The 21,080-nt window shown below is 38.0% G+C and overlaps 1 protein-coding gene across 5 annotated transcripts in view; it reads left to right on the top strand.

Moving 5' to 3' along the window:
• Positions 1–21,080, top strand: part of znf609b (zinc finger protein 609b) — a 95,971-nt gene that overhangs the window by 43,558 nt on the left and 31,333 nt on the right. Inside the window, exon 1 of one of the 5 annotated variants that reach the window (XM_077518965.1) lies at positions 3,028–3,083. The exons of the other annotated variants lie outside the window; for them this stretch is intronic. The gene's annotated coding sequence lies outside the window, so the exon portion shown is untranslated. Of the gene's footprint in view, positions 1–3,027; positions 3,084–21,080 lie in introns of those variants that run through there. 5 annotated transcript variants of the gene reach the window in all.

Genomic DNA, 21,080 nt, shown 5'->3' with positions numbered 1-21,080 from the left:
CATGCTTTTCAAATCCATCCCTCCATCCATCCATTAGCCACTTAACATGTAAAGAAATATTCAGGGAAAAGGGATTTGAAAGTGAAATGGGAAATGTGTCAGGCTTTGTCGTGTGGACCCTGGATATTAATTTGTAATGGTAGCTGTCCTGTCTCGAGCATTAATAGTCATAAGACCGATTAGTATGCATGTGGCCAGCAATCCTTTTCTCTGTGGATTGGGTGTGACAGTGTAGCTTCATTGATAGTGTATGAAGTTAAAGCTCCCCAAAGCATTGCAGCGCAGATGCTGAATAAATCTTCTGCAGTTTCTTCACACAAGTAGTATCCACTTCTGAGTGCATCTCACTCTCCCACCTCTCATTATACATTTGTAGAGGCGTGAGGCATTCTTCAGCTGCCTTGATCTGGCACTGGCCTTGATAAATGGAGCAGCTCTCATGGAAAATTACATTGCTAGTGCTATGTTCAGAAAGGAGGAGAGGAAGAAATGGATGCACTTTAATGAAAGACTGCAGCCATGACTACCACTATTGCTGTTGATGCCAAATGGAGTGCACGGGTCTTTTGTCTATTTAAATTTACCACAGCTTGACCTGATATTGTTTTCCTGTTCACTCATTTTAAGCTTTTAAATGTTCTCTATGTATCTTCTTCAAAATCTAGACTTGAATGTTATGAATTCAAACAATCTATCTTATCGTTATTGCGACTCTTGACATTCAAGTATCCTAACCACAGTGACGATCGTTGTAAGAGATTAATGAGCAGACCAGGCACTCTGTAGTTTGGGATAATTACAAGGATAATACAAATCCTTATCAAGTGGTACCACATTGGTACCCTAACTCCTTAACTCTAACTGTGGTCACCTTGACATTGTTGCTTTGTGTCATTCAAGTAAATCTAGATTATAGTGATAGACCGATATGGTTTTTTCAAGGCCGATACCGATACAGATTATTTGTAGTCAAGTTGGCCGATAACCGATATTTCAAGCCGATATTCATTTGCAGTAAAATGGGGAGGGGGGGGAATTCTTTCAAACTATATATAATTTCTCACTGAGTAACAAATTCATGTGAATGTAGCTCATTTGGGGTTTTTGTTAGGGTTCGTAAAAACGTTTCAAAAAGATTTTTGCGGTGAAAAATTGTGTGAATATGTTCCAAATGTGTTTACGACAACTAAAAACTGACTGCGAACATCTTACAAATCCTGATGAAAACCCCAAATTCGCTACGTTCGCAAGTATCCCCTGCTCAGTGAGCTTTATCGGCCTTCAGATTCAAAACATGGCCGATGCCGATATTTGTCAAAATGCCAAATATCGGCGCCGATAATCGGCCGGGGCCGATTATCGGTCTATCCCTAATCTAGAATGCCACTAATTGCTTTGCGCAACTACCTTGCTTTGGACAGCTAATTTATTTACATATGTACATATGTGTGTGTATGTATGTGTGTGTGTGTATATATATATATATATATATATATATATATATATATATATATATATATATATATATAATCTCAGATACCAATGAAAGTATGTTGTTGGCAAAACATGCAGTGTTAAGAAGTCCATTGTGTGTGGAAACTTTTATATCCTTTTCTATGAATTTACATTCCAAATAAGTGTGGGAATGACATTTGCACATAGCTAGAGTCTGGTAGAAAGTGTTGTTGCAGATTATAAACAACCCCTCACTTCATTGCAGTTAGAGCATATACTAAATATCTTTGAGGAGAGTGCTGCTTTTCTGAATGTGTCATGGACAAAATAGTCTCTGAACTGGAATACAGTAGTCTTTTATTTATTTATTAACAGTGACCTTGGTCTCAATTTATTTTGGCTATGAGCTTTATTTTCATGCACACCTTCTAAACAGTTGTAAAGTTTTCATTGTAGATAAAGGTTCTGTCTGTTCCAAGTTAAAAACCCCAAAGGCTATGCCAAGTATTTGGTCACAACAGTTGGGATTTTCAAGCGTAAGAACAGCATCATTTCGCTTTGAAATCAACAAAAAGACTCTCTGTCTGCTTTTTTTTTTTTTAATTATTATTATTTATTTTTTTAATCAGAGTAAGCATATTAAGATATGTGAATGTATGTTTGTCTACATTATCAGAAAACAATCACAGACCTGTCAAACAAAGCCCCTATTATGCTTTGTTTTCCCCCTCTCCTCTAAGCTTTCCATGAAGTGTGTTGCTGTGTCTGGATCAGCCTGCTTAGAAGAGAGGCTTGTGGGGGAAGGGAGCAAAGGCTTGTACAACTAATTCAGCTCATGAAAGACATGTGCAGCAAGAGCAGCTGTCTTCCATTGTTAGCCTGCAAATTTCCAGTGTGCCTCATTTCTCCCCTCACTGCATGAGTAGCAAGAGTTCTGTGGAGGGAAGTTAGGAGAACGGAATTCAACCAAAACAAATTGTGTTGCATTTGCTTTGCCTTTTCTTTTAAGATGATGAGAGCATTACAAATTATGTTATCATGGTAAGAAGGAGTCAGTATCTTTTGCAGTGGAACAGTTGTTGCAAAGTAAAACAGAGCTGGATAAAACGTGGTATTAATGACAAGCTTTGAGTGCCTAATGCTTTCTGTTTAAGAGTGACCTTTTAATAAATTCCAGGTTTGAATCTGATCCTGGAATTGAGGATTGTCTCGGATTTTCTCCAGCAGACAGACAAAATGTTCTTTTTGAGTGGTGAAATGAGGGAGGGTGTCTCTGGGGTAAGAGAAGGTGGGCTTTGGGGTGGGGGTAAGAAACTGCCTGAGGATAGTTGGGCAGTGTTATGAATGGATAGACTCTTTAACCCGCTATACACTGAATAGTATGTCACAGGCTGCTGGGGCTGTGAGAGGAGCTGGCAGAGAGCTCTTGTTGGATTCCTGAATCCTTGAGGCATGTGGTCTGATTAACAGAACAAAACCCACACAGTGGGGAGGAGCAGACATGGCTTCCCCCCCCCCACAAGTGGAATTTTCTTCCAGCGAGGGAAGAGGTGGCTCAAACGGGGTCGTAATTTGCTATGGCTGGAGGGAAGTTGGCACACTCGTAGAGTACTTCTACACAACATTGGGTAAATTTGCTGAATGTATTTCTTCTACCCATTTAAGCAAATTCTCTGTTCTAAAGATAGATGTAAAATTGATATTGTCTTTGTTTTGACAGAAACATTTGCCTAAAGAAACTTCAGCCACCCAGTAAGGTTCTGATCACTGTGACGCTAAAGTTAAGGAGTTAAGTAAAAATAGATAGTAGAAGGCACAGGATTGAGACAAAAAAACATAGCAAAGTTGCTCTGTCATTTTTGTGTGCGACTGTGCATACACTTAGTGGGGCCTGGACACCAGAGTCTTCAGAGTAATTGCATGTTGCCTGTTTACATGTGGATGCAAGGATTGTAGTGTTCTGTAGTAAGAAGGGTTTTAAAGTTTGTTTCAAGGCATCATTATCTAAGTGAATGGCTAAAACACCACAAACGTCAATTGTGCCATAATTTTCCATCCGGGACGGCCTTTGTCAATCCAAGTGATGTAAGGGTTATTTAATTGTTTTACTGTTTTTAAGTTTGCAAATATCTTTGTCGCATAGACATGCTAATGAATAGGTTGTGAACAACTAACAGCTGTGGTTTTGCCTTTTGTCCTGCACTTTTGGAAAGAGAGTTTTGACCAATTCTGAAGGCTGGGTTAAGTTAGATTAATACAAAAGGTAAGTTCCAGATAAAGTAATTGAAAATTAAGAGGTCAACTGGAAGGGCTGCCACTTCCATCAGTGGCAGAATATGTGTAAACCATGATAGTAAAGCTGATGTCCGTTCTGCCTATGCACAAGATATTGCACAAGATAAATACATGGATTTAACGCGTTCACATTCCGTCTATGTGAGAAGCATACTTATGCTGAAGTGACTGTGATCGTGACTGTGTGTCCACTTCTGGCCAACCACTGAGCTGGAAAGCCATGTGAGCAGGGTGACAAAATAGTTTTTGAGTTGATTTGAAGAGCAGCTTGGTCCTGAACTTACACCGTCACTCTCTGACTTGTCAGTGAAGGCATGCATGATGGGATAGTTTGACTGAATTGTTCCTGAATGTCACCCATTTTATCTTGATTATCAACGTTGCAACAGCAGTAGGCCAGATGAACAAGAATAGTTCTGTTTAAACAAGAATTGCTCAATACTCTTATTTCAATGTGATTGTAAACACAATTTTATTAAACTCAATTAAACAATGGCCAGTGTAACTAAACAAAGAATTTGGTCAATAAATCTTATCGACTCTGAGAAATTCCATGGCGGTAAGTTATTACACTATGGGTTTGTTTTTATGTGGAATATGGGGACAATTAGGGTTTCTCTCTCTCCCCACAGGTAATAAGTTAACTTTCCTGTCACGACTGACTCCTAAACCATGCTTAGAGTAATGAGGAGTGAATCATCTTGCCACGCACTCTGGGAGGCGGGGCATTTGGCACATCAGATTCAGTGTTAGGGCCCCTGAGTAGTAAGGACAGCCATCATTTGGAAATAATACGGTCAAATGGAGCTGGTATCAAAGCTGAACACAACAGCTCTTGTGTGGGAATTCTTTGGATTTAGTTATTATTATACCATTAACATATTATTTGAAAAATTATATGAAAACTGCAATATTATCATTTATCGCAATAATTTCTGGAGCAATTTATCACCAAGCAACATTTCTTATTGTGACAGGTCTATGTACATCAACCCAAAAGGCTACACCCTATGGTGGCCGAGACAGGTCACAACAATTGCATAACAATGCCACAGCAAATGCAAAAACCACAAGATAACTTGGGATGCTCCGATCCGATACTTGGATCAGATTTTAGACTTGATATTGGAAAATAAATTGGATCGGGTATCTGTGACAATTGTCCCGCTCCACGGAGGCTTATTTATCCATGTCGCCAATGGTGAAGTGAAACGGAGAATAGCGAGGTATGTAATTCCCACGCTTGCCACATTGGTGTGGCCTATTTATCAAAATTGCATTGGGGAACATCGCTACGCCAGCTATTAGTGTCTGTATGCAAAGATAGAGAAACAAAACATGGCCACATGCAAATTACCTACAGTCATCCTACAATCCTTATAATATATGTAATATATAATAATATGATGTGTTGTGGCTTTTGCATATACGTTGTAAGTGAATGGAGTTGTACAAGCTCCAAAGTAGGGGTGTGCCTTATCATACCTTCTATGATATTACCGGTGTATTTTTGTGGTTGATAAAAAAAATTACACTATAAATTAATAAGCACATTAACACTGTAGGTGTGTGATGACATAAACTGTAACATCATACGTCATCGTGTCCATTTGGATGTATGCGCGTTGTTCGCTACTGCATAACAACAATGTCGCCGTTTTGAGCAACCAATTCTGTCGCATCTACGGTCTTCAGTGCCCAAAGTGGGAGCTACCTCTGTTGTGTCGTGTTTGTTTAGTTATAAGAGGTCAGATATTATGCATAGCTTTAACACATTGCTGAATATGCCCAGGCTAAAGACACATGTTCTGTTACATCCAAATGTTTTCAGGAGTTGTAATTTTGCATAAGTGGTAGAATGCTGGGTGGGTGCTTTACAAGGCATGTTTACAATAGCTACCAACTACTTAATTATGGCATCTAAGCACAAACTATGAATGTTAAGTTTGTTAAAACTGATTTAGAATCAGTATACATTGTTGTCTGAACATTTTGCTTCGGAATTCGTTTTGAGTAAATGAAAGTCTTTAAATGTTTGTTGGGTTTATTAGACTAAAATCGATTAAAATCGTAATCGTCTTGAGTGACTGAAAAAAAAAATTTAGATTTTATTTTTTGGCCATGTCGCTCAGCCTTAACAGTAAAGCTCAGTGCTTACAAGGCGTGTCTGTCTCGACAAGACAGCGTGCATGTTGCGACCATGCAGCGGCCTAAACCTGCACATTTGTGTTATTCATAACCGCTTGTAAATGACTACATCAGAGACATTCACGGAGAAAAAAGATGCTCACTTTTCAACAGCACATTTGCCTGCGACGTATAACGCATGATACCACAAACTGGCTGCACCATACCATCAGTGAAGTTTTTTTGCCTCTACGACAGGATCACACAGGAGAACATAATGAACTTTGGCTCTGAGCACAAGCAGGTATGGGGGCCACTAACTTTTTAGGTTTGTGTTTTCTTTGTATTTATTCATTAAACTTTAAGCAGTTATGTGGTTGTATTGTATTGCTGTTCATCTTTTTGTTATGTTAGTGTTGTTATCTTTCTGTAAAGCGCTTTTTGACAGCTCAGGCTGTTTGAAAGCGCTATATAAATAAAGTTGACTTGATTTGACTTATGTTACAATTAGACCTCACAGGAAAAACGTTACCTTGGAAATTCCCCTGTTATAATTGAGTATTGGAAGTTTTGGCTAAAATAGAGCAGCCATTCTTATTTCAAAGTGAGAAATTTGAGAACAAGTTGGATCATGTGCCTGCCTCGTACTGTTCACTCTCTTGCCCCAGAGCCAAAACTTCTTGTCAGCTATGAAAGTATGTCCCTTTTTTAAAGCTCTTCTCTCATCCAGTGACTGTGCTACTATGTCCATCTGTAATATAATTACACGTTGTCAGTTTTAACTCACAAACTGGCTTTTGTATATTCTAAACTAATTGGATAACATTAAGGTATTTGATTGTCTTTGCTGTCAAGTAAGTACTTGATGTTTGGCACAGTATGGCTGTGCATACATGTTTTGTAGCCTGGAATAACACATTGGAGATGAAAGGATTTTCTTCCCCATTCTAATCCACATAGACAGCTAGGCCCTTGTGATTATTCCCTTCTCGTTCTCTCCACTCATCTCTTTGCTTGCAGGGCCTTTCTATTTCACCCTTAGAAGTTTGGAAAGGGGATTATGCCAGTGATAGAAATTAAAGGGTGAACATGTCCATCCTTTGGGACCAATGTCAAACATTCATGATGCAATGGATTCTGCTAGAATAGCAGCTGGATAGTTTTACATATTATCAGTACTGGTGGGTCTTATTAGGCAGGTGTTCTTGATGCTTTAGTTAGTAGTCTTTTAGAACTACTTTTAAAGAAATAATAACTACAGATGGGAATATTTCCCACGGGTAGTAGTAACTTATCACAATGCAGTGATGATGAATTATCGATAAAAAATATTGCTAATGTATCACAACATTTATGTGGCTGAACAAAAAAAGAGAAGAAAAAGTTATGCGACACACTTAGCTAAACAGGAAGTGACGTATTGTTACTGTTCTAAACGTCAACCGGGAGGAGGAAGATTAAAAGTTACAGGATTGATAAGCGATTCAGAAAATTGATATACCAAAGTGAATACCTTTCATATCACTAAACAGTGTTTCTTTTCACACTGCAGTCCTGAGTTTTCATTTTGACTTATGAAATCTGTGCAACAAATGTTTTTAAAAAAACATTACAGGAGAGCTCTTTGTTTAAAAAAAAATAATAATCTGTCAGAAACATTTTTTTTGCATCCCCCATTTAGATTCACAAATGCATTTGTGAAAAATATGTCAGTGGTTACTGTGCCTCTTGTGAACATTTAATAATTTTATATAGCAGCACTTGTGGATGCATTTCTCTCTTGAACAGACCTGTTTATGTCACTTCAAAATAAAATTAGAAAAGGTCTTAGTGTGTTGTATAATTTTTTTTAATGGAAAAACTGAAAATGTATTCTTGTACTATATATCGTTATTGTGATATAAAATAGCCGACTGTACATCGTGATAGAATTTTTTTTTTCTTTCCCCCATATCGCCCAGCACTATTCACGATAGACTCAAATTCTGTGCTAATGAAAAATAAAGTTTATGCATTAGTTGGACAAACCTTGTGTTTGTGCTTTCTCCTTAACTGAACCTTGCATTTATACTCAATAACAAGAAACTATGTCTTTGGCATCAAGTCACTCTTTACTGCCATTTTGCGTTGATGTAGTAAACTCAAATCCCATGTCCAGGGCCAGACAGGATAGCACACATTTGTTGAAATAACAATACAGCGTTATGATTAAGTTGTCAGCAGGGCAGCCATATACTGTAAACCAGCCCTTGATGGCGAATCACTCTGCCAAACATTTACTGCATATTGACTTGAGGAAAGATTGAATGTGAAACAAGGGATAATAAACCTGGTTTAGCTGGATGGTATTCTCCCATCTCAAAGGCAGTCATCCTTTTTCAGCTGTCTTGCAGTGTTATGTTGATATAGATAGCTTATTTCTCTCCTATAAGTTGTTTGCACGAGTCACTTCATATAAATCCCTTCAGTGCAATGCAAGATTTCCTTTATTTGGGGGGTTAAGAGTCACATACATTAAGTCACCCCTGTCATGGCAGCATACATGAACACTTGCATACTTATTGGATATTGCATTACTGTCCTTACTATTACTGTATACAGAAGAACTAAAATGTTTGTTGTAGGTGGAGAAATTGTTCAAAGTTGAAAAATGTGTTCATGTAGAACCTTTCATCTGCACTCTTGTTTTGTATATATATTTTCAGTGCTAAGGTTGTGTTTTGGGCAAAGTAAATATTTTTCCTGTAATATACCCCGAGGGACCATAAGCACATTTGTAATTTATTTGAGTTTGGCTATTTCTTGTGATTGGCTCTATACATTCTTCTTAATTCCACATTTATCTCCCTAAATCTACTGTACTAAAGAGCATGATCTGTCAAGAAGCATTTGATGTACCAACATTGCATTCATGAGGCTTTCTTGTTTACTTTCATGAAAAAGTAATTGTAGCATAAAAATGCTACAAAATGATATGCAATAAGTCATTTGGAAAATAATTTCAACAATGTGGTGAGCGGATCAAAAGAGGTTAATAAAGCATTGAGCTTAAAGCCGGGGTGTTTAGTCTTTAGCAATGTAGTACTACCACTATGTACTTTCATATTCAATTAAATTTTGTTAGTGGGGCCTCACTCTTCAATGTCGATGTTTAAATTATATTTAATTATATCCGTGAGGGTTGTGTATTCCTTGAACAGAGGGACCATTCGGTTTTAAATTAATCACCGGAGTCATATGTCAAAACTAATGAGGTATTTTCTCATTGTTAATGTTATAGCTGAATATATTACTATTTGATTACTCTGGAGGACTCAACAATTTGGTCGCTTAATAATAGGATGTATAAAGTGCCTGATGCCTTTATATTTTCTTTTCTACACTGCCTGACCTAAATGTGGTGTAGTGAAGATGAAAGTATTTTCCCACACTGTGTTAAGACATGCCTATTAGGCTATTAGATGTGAGTAGGGTTGGAAGTACGTTTGTAAAAAGCACAATTGGCCACGAGCAATCAGTACAATAGTGCGACAACATTGGCAATATTCCATCCCTTCACAATTGACGCTTCTTTCCCTATGTCAATGGGTTTGTAAGCGATAGGACGGAACTGGGCACTGCCCAGTGGGAAGAGCTAATCAATGCACAATATACAACTTTGGAAAAACTCCATTTAAATTTTTAAACTGCTCAATGCAGGAAATTGAATTTCAAATTGCTATTGCTGCGTGTGGCTGAAAAATGAAACTACATACGCCCTTCTTTCATGTACACGCATGATGTAACATTCGCAGACAGAGGGTGGGAAATTCAAATCCGAATACAGTCTGAAAGCTGTTGGCCAGAGGCTTGCAGGAGTGCCCATTGTGAACAGCTAATATGTTAATCTGCTATTTAGAAGATGTTTGAGTCATAAATGGTCAAATAAAAAGGCTAATGTAAGGACATTTATAGGCAAATTTCTACATTCACTAGCTTTAAATTTTGAAAGACTGGCTGAACAGTTGTTACAGATTTAATATTCATTTATTTTGATGCATTTTTATGTATGGTTTTTACTACACTTGTTTTTCGAAGAATGTGGTTGAATTTAATATGATTGAAGCCATCACAGTAGTGATGCACACACTGGAGCAGGCGCCCTGGGAACAAATGTTTTTGTTTGTTTGTTTGTTTATTTTTTACTACTTGGCCACAGCTCCACAATAATAATTTGACATATTCAATATCTATCTGTATTATATATCAGTCATAGTTTTGGCAAATACCTTAGTTGAGCCCCAGAGACTGAGTGTGACTGTAAATTAGAGGTGGGAATCTTGGGGCACCTCACGATTCGATTGCGATTACGATTCAGAGGCTACGATTCGATTATAAAACGATTATTGATTTCCCCCCAGGCAGCAGAAAAAAAAACAATGTATTTTTGTGCTTTTAATGTTTCGTACATTAGTTACAAAAATAGTACAAAAGTCCTCTCAGGCCTACATAAACTACTATTTCAGTATCAAGTTAACAGTTCAAAACAGTAAATAAAATACTCAAGTCCTCATTCTGTAACAACAGCTTTTAAGTATATTCAGTCTTCAACAGAATAAAACATAGCATTGAGCAAAAATATATTATTTTTATCCACTCAAAAGTGCACTGAGGTATAAATGAAAGACAATGTGAACTACTACTTCAATACAAATGCCTAAAAAAAAAAAAAAAGTGCTTTCCTGCTTTTTAAGTTGTGTAAAGATGAACATGTAAACATTAAAGTTTCTCAGAGGTACAAAAAAAAAAAAAAACCTCAAGTGCTTTTCTGCTTTTTAACTTGTGTAAACATGAACGTGTAAACATTAATGGGATCGTTCGGCTTTTTTAACATGAATCTCAATTTGATCCTCACCTCCCGTGTGTGCGATCAGCACTGACTTCTTTCTGACAGCGTTCGGTGACACGCGTTCATGTTCGACGTTGGACGAGAAGAAAATAAAAAATAAAATAGTCCAGCAAGCTGGCTGGGGTCTCGGAAATAAAGCGTTTTTCTTCTAAAAACTATTTGTTTTCAAAAGCGTGATACATTTCCACCACAATACTCTTTTCTGAATAAAGTCAGACGCCATTACCGCCAGCCACTACTTTTCTGTTCGTTCGTTCGTATCACTGCGCGGCGCCCTGTAGAACGCTAACCGACGCACTGCAGCCAGCTAGCTGATACTTCCGCCTGAAGTTGTTTGCCTTTTCGGAGCAGGTCTGATCTCACGAAGAGGTGGGTTGGTCAGCTCAGCCATGCTTGTTGTTGTTTTGAATCTCGAGGCGTGAGTTGTGGATGTGTACTCTCGGTCCGTCCCAAAAAGCGTCCCGAAGACCGCGCGCGCTACTGCGTTTCAGTTCCGCGTACTTTTCGCTCGTTTCGCTTCCCTTGGCATATTTATATAATCGGAATTTGGACGTTTGTGAATCGTTCTCGATTGTTCCACGGCCGAATCGTGAATAATCTAAGAATCGGAAATTTTGCACACCTCTACTGTAAATCCACTGGACAGACAAAGATGGTGGATGTATCATCTGTATTCGTGGACAGCAGCTGTAGACAGATAGGAGGAAGACGACAATGACTGCAGTGACTGTTTATTTTTATCAGGGCATTAGCAGATTAGGCACTCAAACTAACAAGGTCATCAAACTCAGATGGCTGTAATCAGCAGACCTCTGCTGAGCAGCTGGCAGCATGAGACGAGATTTGGTACGTTACAGTGGGTTTCACTTTACCCCTCCCTTGACAACACTACAGCATGACTTATTAGTGCCTTGGAGAATCTAAAGGGTGCAGAGAATAATTTGTTCTAAAATACCCTGCCAATTCCTACGCTTACACAATTGTGTTGACCTGTGGCCATATCATCATTAAACTAGTGTCTCAGGGACATTGTTCTGCTCAAGCTGCTTTTATCATAATGCCAAATTGCATCACAGAGTAGTTGCAAACCGTTCCATTGCCTTTTTGGTGCATTTGATACTTGCTAATGGAGATTTATTTCCTATTTACCCTGTTGCAGCATGCTTGCAGGTGACTTATCACACCATTCATACTCAGTTGGTCCAAGAATAAACGTTCTAAACAACTTAGAGAATAGATGTCTGTGTCAGGAAAAAATAAATAAATCTGTAACTTGACCTGGGCACTCTGTAAGGGCCCTGTGAGTTTTCTCTCATCGGAATTAAATTGTCAAATGATGCTGACAAGTAGGGGTGCAACAGTTTCAGATTTTGGTGTATGATTATAGTCAACAACGCAGTTTTACAGTGATCCTTATATAGACATAAAAATTTAAAAAAATCACATCAGCACAGCATTCTTTTGAAAATGTATATTTTTAACAATAAATTACTGGAAAAAAAAATAAAAATAATATATATATATATATATATATATATATATATATATATATATATATATACATATACATATATATATATATATATATATATATATATATATATATATATATATATATATATATATATATAATTTTATTATTATTATTTTTTTTTATTTGCTGCCTTTTAAAACAAATGCAGCAGATTAGACATAGAGGACTCTTTTGTATATCTTGTATAATAGAGGATGGGCACTATGTTAAAACAAGTGGACTATGGGGTATATGCCACGGAAGAGGCGGGACGTGATTTTGCACATCAGTTTATTTCCGGTCCGGGTTGCGAACGCGCAACCCAGGGGCACAAAGTCGGGAGCGGAAGTATTTTTGACGCAGCCCACACATCGCAAACCGAACCGGAAACAAACTGTTGTGCAAAAAAACAGTCCCGCCTCTTCCGTGGCATATACCCCATTTACCTACTTTCTTTCATCTTAAAAAAAAAAAAAAAAAAAAAAAAATCTTTTTCTTTCATCTTTCCATTTCAATCATACTTACAGGTTAAATGTTCGTCCAGAGCCATTAAAATTGTGATTTGTGCAGTTTACCGCTACACACTTAGACATTTTGCAGCCAAATGTTGAGATACATTTCTTGGGAGTACCAAGATGGCGGCTCCGTGCCTTCAAAAGTCTCATCCTATGGCCTATCCTTTGGGGAGGTGGCCGGCGGTCGGGCGGTGGCGGTGGCGGTGGCGGTGGCGGCGGCGGCGACTCGTGCCGAGAGGCCCGACCGTCAAGCCCCGCAGTCCCGCCGCTTTGCCTCGCTCGTAAAATTGTCACCTCATGGTTGAAAATCTTGGATTATAATTTCCTTTGTTATATCAGTTAAGGAAATTGAAAACAGTTTAACATTTATAATGTCGACCTGGAGGCAATTTAGGGTTCAGTGTCTTGCCCAAAGTCACTTTGACCGCGGACTGTCTGAGCCGGGACTTGAACCACTGACCCTTTGGTCACTGGATGACCCGCTTTATTAACAAGTCACAACCGTCCCACCATGGAAGTATTTGCTAATCTGTGTCATGAGACCTATATTCAGGGTCACAAACACACAAGCAACTTGGTGTGTGTGCATGGCCCCCTATGGCTTGACCGTGGGCACTGTGCATATGTAAATCACTAAGTTCATAGATGAAACCTAGTTAAAATACAAATTCCAAAATTAAAAAAAAAAAAAAATCACCACTGAAGTGTTCTTGAGATCATAATCTGAACAATGACTGTTATTGAAGAGGTCTTTATTTTAGCATGTCTATTATTTGAGGCTTCATTTGCAGACGTATGGAATGCATTGTCATTCTGAAAGTGGTCTTAATATTTAGATTTCCTTGTTTCCTTGTACGCTGGTCAAAATGTTAGATACAGCTCAGGATGAGCCAGTGTAGTTATACATCAAGGTATATGAGGTCCATAACAACAAAAGAGACTTAAAATTTATTTCTCAAAGCATCAATTCGAACTGAGCGTTATCATCTTTGGAAAGTCTCAATGCTCGAACTACATGAGGTGTTATTTTATCCATCTATTTGGGGAATCGAGGCGTTCTATATTGTATCCTTGAAGTCTCTTCATTAGGTTGGGAGAAGTTAAATACTGAGTATATAATTGTGGGGACTTTCTGGAGAATCTCTCAGCATGAGTATTGTTTTTTGTTGAAAGTAATTATCCTATTTTTTTTTTTATCTTATAAAATACACTTTGAACATAGCAAAGGAATACAGTATTTTGTATAATTTTGAGGAAAGATCCACCTTGTTGATTGATGTAATAACCCTTGAGCTGGTTAATTTCTTATTAGGGCCACAGCTGTGATATTAAACTATTGGGAATCATGAATGACTCACTTGGCACGTTTTCAGTGCAGTCTAATATCGCAAACTGGTCCAAGAAGAAATTGGTTTCGTTCGTTGGTGTCCGGGGGTGTCAATCATGGCAGCCTCTCAGTTTCTTGTCTGGTTTCTCTTTGCCGGTAGATAACATTTAGTATTGCAGAGCAGGCTGACAAGAAAGAAATCCTTGTGGGCTCAGCTCAGTTTATCTGGATTTCTTCTCTCAGCACAGACTCCCTCCATGTTTGACGCGAGTGCATGACCTTGACAAGAATGTAGCTCATTGTTGTTTTCAACTGAACTGTGGTCAGGGTTTGAGGAAGAGGAATGGGCAAAGAGAGTTATCCAATACAGTCTAGAATGCAAATATACTGTAAATAAAACAGTCACATTTGTTATCACTAAAACAATGTTTTTATTCTTGTAAAGACTTCTAAAACTGTTAAAAGATGTCCTTAAAATTGAATGATTAATTAATAGCAGCTTGTTTTACTGCATTTCAATGTTGTTTACCAGTAAATAGACTATAAATGACGAGCTTGCCAGCATAGCTTCTAGCTCTACTCACTCCGATGCACTTAAAACCCAACCCCCTCTCTTTTATTTTACAAACAATGCTCGGCATAGCTTCAAGGCAGCAAGCTGAGCCAGGAAAAGGAACGAATTAGGTCGTGAAGGTCATGTTGAACCAAGGCAAGTGGAAAGTATACCAAACCACCTGCCGAGTGTTGGTCAGTCAACCACACAGGCTTTTGGCCACTGTCTATGCAGTAGTGCAAGTGTGAGAAGGAACTGTGAATGCAATGCAGTGTTGATGCAACTGACTGACTAGCAAATGATTAACTCTTGATTCTTGACTGTTATTTAAGCTCGCTCAAAGTTCTGCCTGAGGCATGAATAATAAGCAAAGTTGGTGGAAGTTTGAGGAGTGGATGTAAAGTTCCCTACAGTTTACTTTGATATGTGCCTCTGAACCTTACTAAGCATCACCAAGTACGGGTGCTCATTTCAAACTGATAACTGCTGAAAAATGCATTTATAAACTCATGGAGATTTTGTCCATGTGAAATCCAATTTAGTCAGTCACTTTTATTACGGTGCAGCAACTCTGAATACAATATTTACATCTTTTTAATTTCAATGGAGTTTGTGTGCACTCGTCTGACAATATTACTATTTTTACATCCAGTATTTCACTATGTTGGCAGCTAAAGGATTACCCGGGCTATGGTTTTCACATGTTTTTGTTATGCAAATCAGAATACCCCAGAATGATTCTGACAAGATTGGCTCATAAACCAATATGAGGCACCTGCACATCATGGTCAAAACTGCCAGGTGTGAGTGTTCATAGCTCAGAAGCCAATTAAACTACAGGAAGATGAGGGTTTACATAGATGAAGTGACTTGCAGTTGCAAATATGGCTTACTGACTGTTCACACCTAATACTGTAACAAATCTTGCTTTTGGCTGTATAGCATTTAATTAGTTACCCATTATTCTGTACTGCAGACTTGGGAGGTGGCAAAAGGACAAAAGGAGTTGAAACCTTTGACTAGTCACAAATTGACCAGTTACAAATCGTTTGTAAAATGAGGCATCATTTGCTGCATCAACGTCTCTGTCAACCACCACACCAACCACAGCTTTTTTGTTATAATAGATCAAGATTATTGATGAATCTTAGTTCACTTAAATTCTATGTGGGCTTGCCTAGTCAGATGATTATTGTCTTTTGTCTGACATTAATCGCCAAACAATTTGTCGCAGTAGTAGGAGTTATTTTGTGTTTTACAGGTCATATTGGCCACATCTTAATTGAGCAGATTGGGGAGTCCCACCTTGATTTTGATTGGTGGCAGTGTTGTACCTGAACGAGTTCAATGAACGACATTTCATTAACTCGTTCATATTTTGGGCGAAGTGAGCTGACTGAACGTAGTGTGTTTTTTCTATGTGAACGGTTCTGTGAACGAGCTCATTCTGGGACCAAAGAATGGTTTCGAACGCAGTTCATATTTATTCAAGGTTGCCTGAATTAGGTGGGAAAGGTTATTATTTGGCAACTCCAGTGGCCAACTTGAACTATGAACTGAACTACTTCATTTTAAAAATTGTGAGCTGAGCTTTGAACTAAATGAACTTTCCCAACACTGATTAGTGGGATACACCTCTCTATGATTTATGTGCTAAGACCAAATGAGTTCCAATAATTAGTGCAATGGATCATTTCTATGCTAGTTCACTGAATGATCAGTTTCTCAAAATTCTGTAAGAACAGTGGCAGTTACTCAGACTTACTCACTTTTAGCGTTTTTTATTTTTTTGACTCATGAAGGCTCCAAGTTTGCTGTTGTAAATGCGTGTGGCAATCTACAAATAATTTGCTTTAACACCACTTTCTTCCCCCTCACGTTTATGTTGGCAACCATGCATTCCAAAGGATTAATTTGTGCGTATGTGTAAAAGGAAAAAAAAAAAGTTAAAACAACAAGGGCGAGAGAACGGAAAAAGTGAGTGGCAAGCACATAAACTATGAGAAAGTGATGAAAACAAACTACTGTTTTCTGTCTCACTCATGTTAAGCACCACTAAACATGCCAAGGTTCAGCAGTGATGTGTGCATAACTTGTTGCAGAGATGATTCTCTCTGACCTGTGACAGCCGTCTTGTGTGAATATGCAACCATGACAGTAACATTCATTCATAATTCAGCACCCAACATGAGTTTTTTGTCGAACAGGGATATTAGATTTGAATGAGGGCCGACGGTGAAGACTTGACAATTGACACTCTACCTTGTATTTCAGTAGTTATATTTGTTAAGGTTTCAAACGTCAAGGATTATCTGTTATCATATTGCCAAAACAATAAAAATGTGTATTTTGCTAGTCTTGCTTAGTAGTAACATTATCACTGTCCAGTGTGATATCATACTTGAAAACAGTCAGATGATATGCTTTTTTTTTTGTTTGTTCTGTAGTTTGACATAGATGTCTGAACTTATTTGGTGTCTCTTAAGTGATTCAGCTGCCAGTTAGCTCGAGAGCCTGACTGATATGGATTTTGTAATTTTTTATTTTTTTTTGGTTAATGTCGATTCCAATAATTTGCACTGTAGAGATAGACCGATAATCGGGGCCGATATTTGACATATTGGTTAGGGATAGACCGATAATCGGCCCCGGCCGATTATCGGCGCCGATATTTGGCATTTTGACAAATATCGGCATCGGCCATTTTTTTAATCTGAAGGCCGATAAAGCTCACTGAGCAGGGCATACTTGCGAACGTAGCGAATTTGGGGTTTTCATCAGGATTTGTAAGATGTTCGCAGTCAGTTTTTATTTGTCGTAAACACATTTGGAACATATTCACACAATTTTTCACCGCGAAAATCTTTTTGAAACGTTTTTACGAACCCTAACAAAAACCCCAAATGAGCTACATTCACATGAATTTGTTACTCAGTGAGAAATTATATATAGTTTGAAAGAATTCCCCCCCCCCCCCCCTCCCCATTTTACTGCAAATGAATATCGGCTTGAAATATCGGCTATCGGCCGACTTGGCTACAAATAATCTGTATCGGTATCGGCCTTGAAAAAACCATATCGGTCTATCACTAATATTGGTACATATCGGTATCGGTCTGTTTTATTAATCTGACGGCCGATATGAGCGATCTATTTAAAACTCCGTCTTTTCGCTTCGAATGCAGCCCAGAGCGTCTCTGTCTGTTATGGAGTCCAACTCCAGCAATGTAACGCCCATAGCAGCATTTGATTGGTTAGCCGTGCAAGAGCCAGAACCAATCAGTAGTGTATGCCTGTATCACAGTAGCCGGTCACACACGCACCCACGGACACAACGCGACAGACACATGCTTCGAAGGTCAGTTAAAAGAGAAGAGACTCCGCCGATCGTTTCACCATGATAAGCTAAACACATTGAATTATGTTGTGTATTAAATGCACTATATGAATGGAGCTGCATTGCCTTGCATTGAATCCCCGCTAGCTAACAGTGGTGTGTTCAGCTTAGCATGTAGGCTAACACCCAGTAGCTAATTCGCTACTTGAACTACTCGGGGAGGGAATCACACACATTTTCACTTAATTAAGTAAATAATGTTTGTTAGAAAGGTTCCAAATATTAACAGTTGTCATTATTATATTGTCTAGTTCCATGTTAAGAGTAGAGTAATGTCATTATATTTACCTCTCGTGACGCACACATTGCATTCTGGGTCACGTCCACTACTTGTTGCATAGCGGTTATTATGCAGTGAGATGCCACAGTGACACTAAATAGCGTTTAGTTACTTTATATTGTGTTTATTTGTCTCACTGGTTTGCCATTGTGTGCCTTAAGCTTCGACGTCGATTTGATTGACAGCTCGTTGTGCACCTCGTTAAAGTCCGCTCCGTAACTAATTAAGTGTCTCAAACACCGTTTAACTACACAAACGTGTTCTCTTCCGTATGTTAGGCATTAGTAGAGAAGTGCACTAAAGTATAGTGTGCTTATTTGCTCGTTTTGTCTCTCTTTTCACGTCATGTCTGCCGTCAATGGATGCCACTAATATGTAACATCTACGGCCGTAGTCGGCTGCAATTAATGTTCAGTGATGTAATTTCGTTACGTGCCTCATACTTTGAATAATGAGCTCATGTTTGGTGTGTTGTATAACTTTCTCGTGTGTTAGTAACTATTCATGTGGACAGCTAAGACAGTGCTTGTTAATGTGAATTAGCAATGTTGCAGCCCAGTTATTATTTAGACAAGTACATCTGTGCCATTAAGTGATACAGTACAGTACAGTAGTGAGAGAATAGTGGGCCCATATACACACACGTGTCTATAAGTGTAAAACACATTAAACAGCAGAAAGTGGCAGCGGTCCACCGCAACAATGTCTGTTTAACCAAGTTATTCTTACTATTATTATAACCAAGTTATTTTACTCTACCTTTTTCTGCGTTGATTGGGGCATCCTAAGTGGCACTAAACTACATGATGAAGTGTCTTTTGACAGTTCTCTTGTAGAGAGGAGTAGCATGATATTGCTGTTCTCGATTTAAGATCCTCAGCTTATCAAAACTGTCTATATGGTAACAATAACAATAATTATAATAAGGTCTACAAGAACTGTATGGTGTTCAGGGATGAATAGTTTTTCTCATGGAATTTTTTTTATTTATTTTTTTGCTGTAGTAATAAGTAATGCCACAGCTGATGCACATTTTGAATGACAGGGTTCCTCCTATTACTTCAAAATATAAAAATATAACATTTATAGAATAAAACTACAAGTATCCCAAATGCTATAAAAGGTAATGTCACATTGGCCCCCACATTTAACTCCCCCCGCCACCAACGTCTTATTGCAGATAGAAGGATGTAAAATGAAAAGTGCAGTGTGAGAATCCATTGTAAAGAACGGTTAGGGTTTGCATTATTCAAAAATTTGGTGCCAACATTTTAACTTTTACTGCAAATGAATATCGGTTTCAAATATCGGTTATCTGCCTCCTTGACTACCGATAATCGGAATCGGTATCGGCCCTGAAAAAAGCATATCGGTCTATCTCTAATTTGCAGGGGGAAAAAAATCATTTACAGATTATTCAATCGATTAATTAAAAAAAATGTATTTTTGGTCCTTCGCATCCAATATAGCATTTTCTTTAAAATCTTTTTTTTTCTGTTTCTTCATGAAATAAAGGTTCAATCCAATGAATTAAAAAAAAATATCTAAATCTAAAAAAATCTAAAATCTAAATCTAAAAAATCTAACACAAATATCCAGTGGCCAGAAGAAAGAAATACAAGACTGAATCTTGTGAATATTACACTAACCAAACCCGATTGTCTGATACAAGCCCGGACAGCAATCCCCGCCCATTGTGAATCACTTGGCGGTGATCTGCGGCACAACAAAGCTAATGCTAATGCAAATGTAACCCATTTTCTGTCATGCTAGTGCAAGCTATTACCTTGGTACAAAACTTCAACTGCCGTGATAAGACAGTGTGCAGTAGCAGTCCCGCGATGTTGGTGGTGGATAGAGCTGTCACTATCCAATATTTTTAGAATTGATTATTGTATCCTATCGATTCATCAAATAATTTTAGAAAACTTTGTTTTGCATATATGGAGGCAAAAACAATCGTCAAACATCAGCAAATCAACCAAGGATTTTTACAGATGTTAGAAGGGCTAAAATCGGCTAATTTACTCAGCAGACTTATTTATCGGTCGGACATTATTTAGCACATATTGCTTTATTGAGGTTTGCAGCAGTGTATAATGGAAGATTTCAAATTTAGAATGAATTGTTTTGTAACCAAACATCAACGTCCACAATCCATATCTTATGTCTTAACAGTAATGAACAAAATAAAGCTGAAATTGATGGGGTCAATATTGGTCTGCTATGAGCAGGTTATAGTACAATAATAGTAACTCTAATCTAGACAGTTATACCATGTTCCTCTTTCAACACTATGTGGTATGCATAACACTAACCCAAAGTTCACTGGCTCTTTGTAAGTCCGTTAAACATTACACATTACTCTTGTCAGTGTGTCTCGTAAGAGACAGGGTTTCAGTGAAGAAAAATTTTGGTGTGACACTCCAGCATTGTGGTTTGGAGAAGTTTTTAAAATACATCTATGAAGTCTTGTGCAAAGAGAAGATACTTTATGTTGACATTTCACATGAGTTAGTAGATCCTTGTGTGAACATTACTCATCTACCTAACATAAAACGTGAACAAGCTGTGAAGTAGAATTATGTAACAAGTGAAACTACAGTGCTGTTGAAAAGTAATTGCTGTCTTCTCATTTTTACTTTTTGCATAGTTTTCCTTTAATGTTGAAGATCATCAAACGTAAATGTCACATAAAGATCCCACAAGTAAACATTTAATTTTTAACGG

This window comes from Festucalex cinctus, chromosome 4 (assembly GCF_051991245.1).
Source record: "Festucalex cinctus isolate MCC-2025b chromosome 4, RoL_Fcin_1.0, whole genome shotgun sequence".
Taxonomy (NCBI): Eukaryota; Metazoa; Chordata; class Actinopteri; order Syngnathiformes; family Syngnathidae; genus Festucalex; species Festucalex cinctus.
The sequence above is the reverse complement of the archived record's forward strand: the minus strand, read 5'-3'. Positions and strand labels throughout refer to the sequence as shown.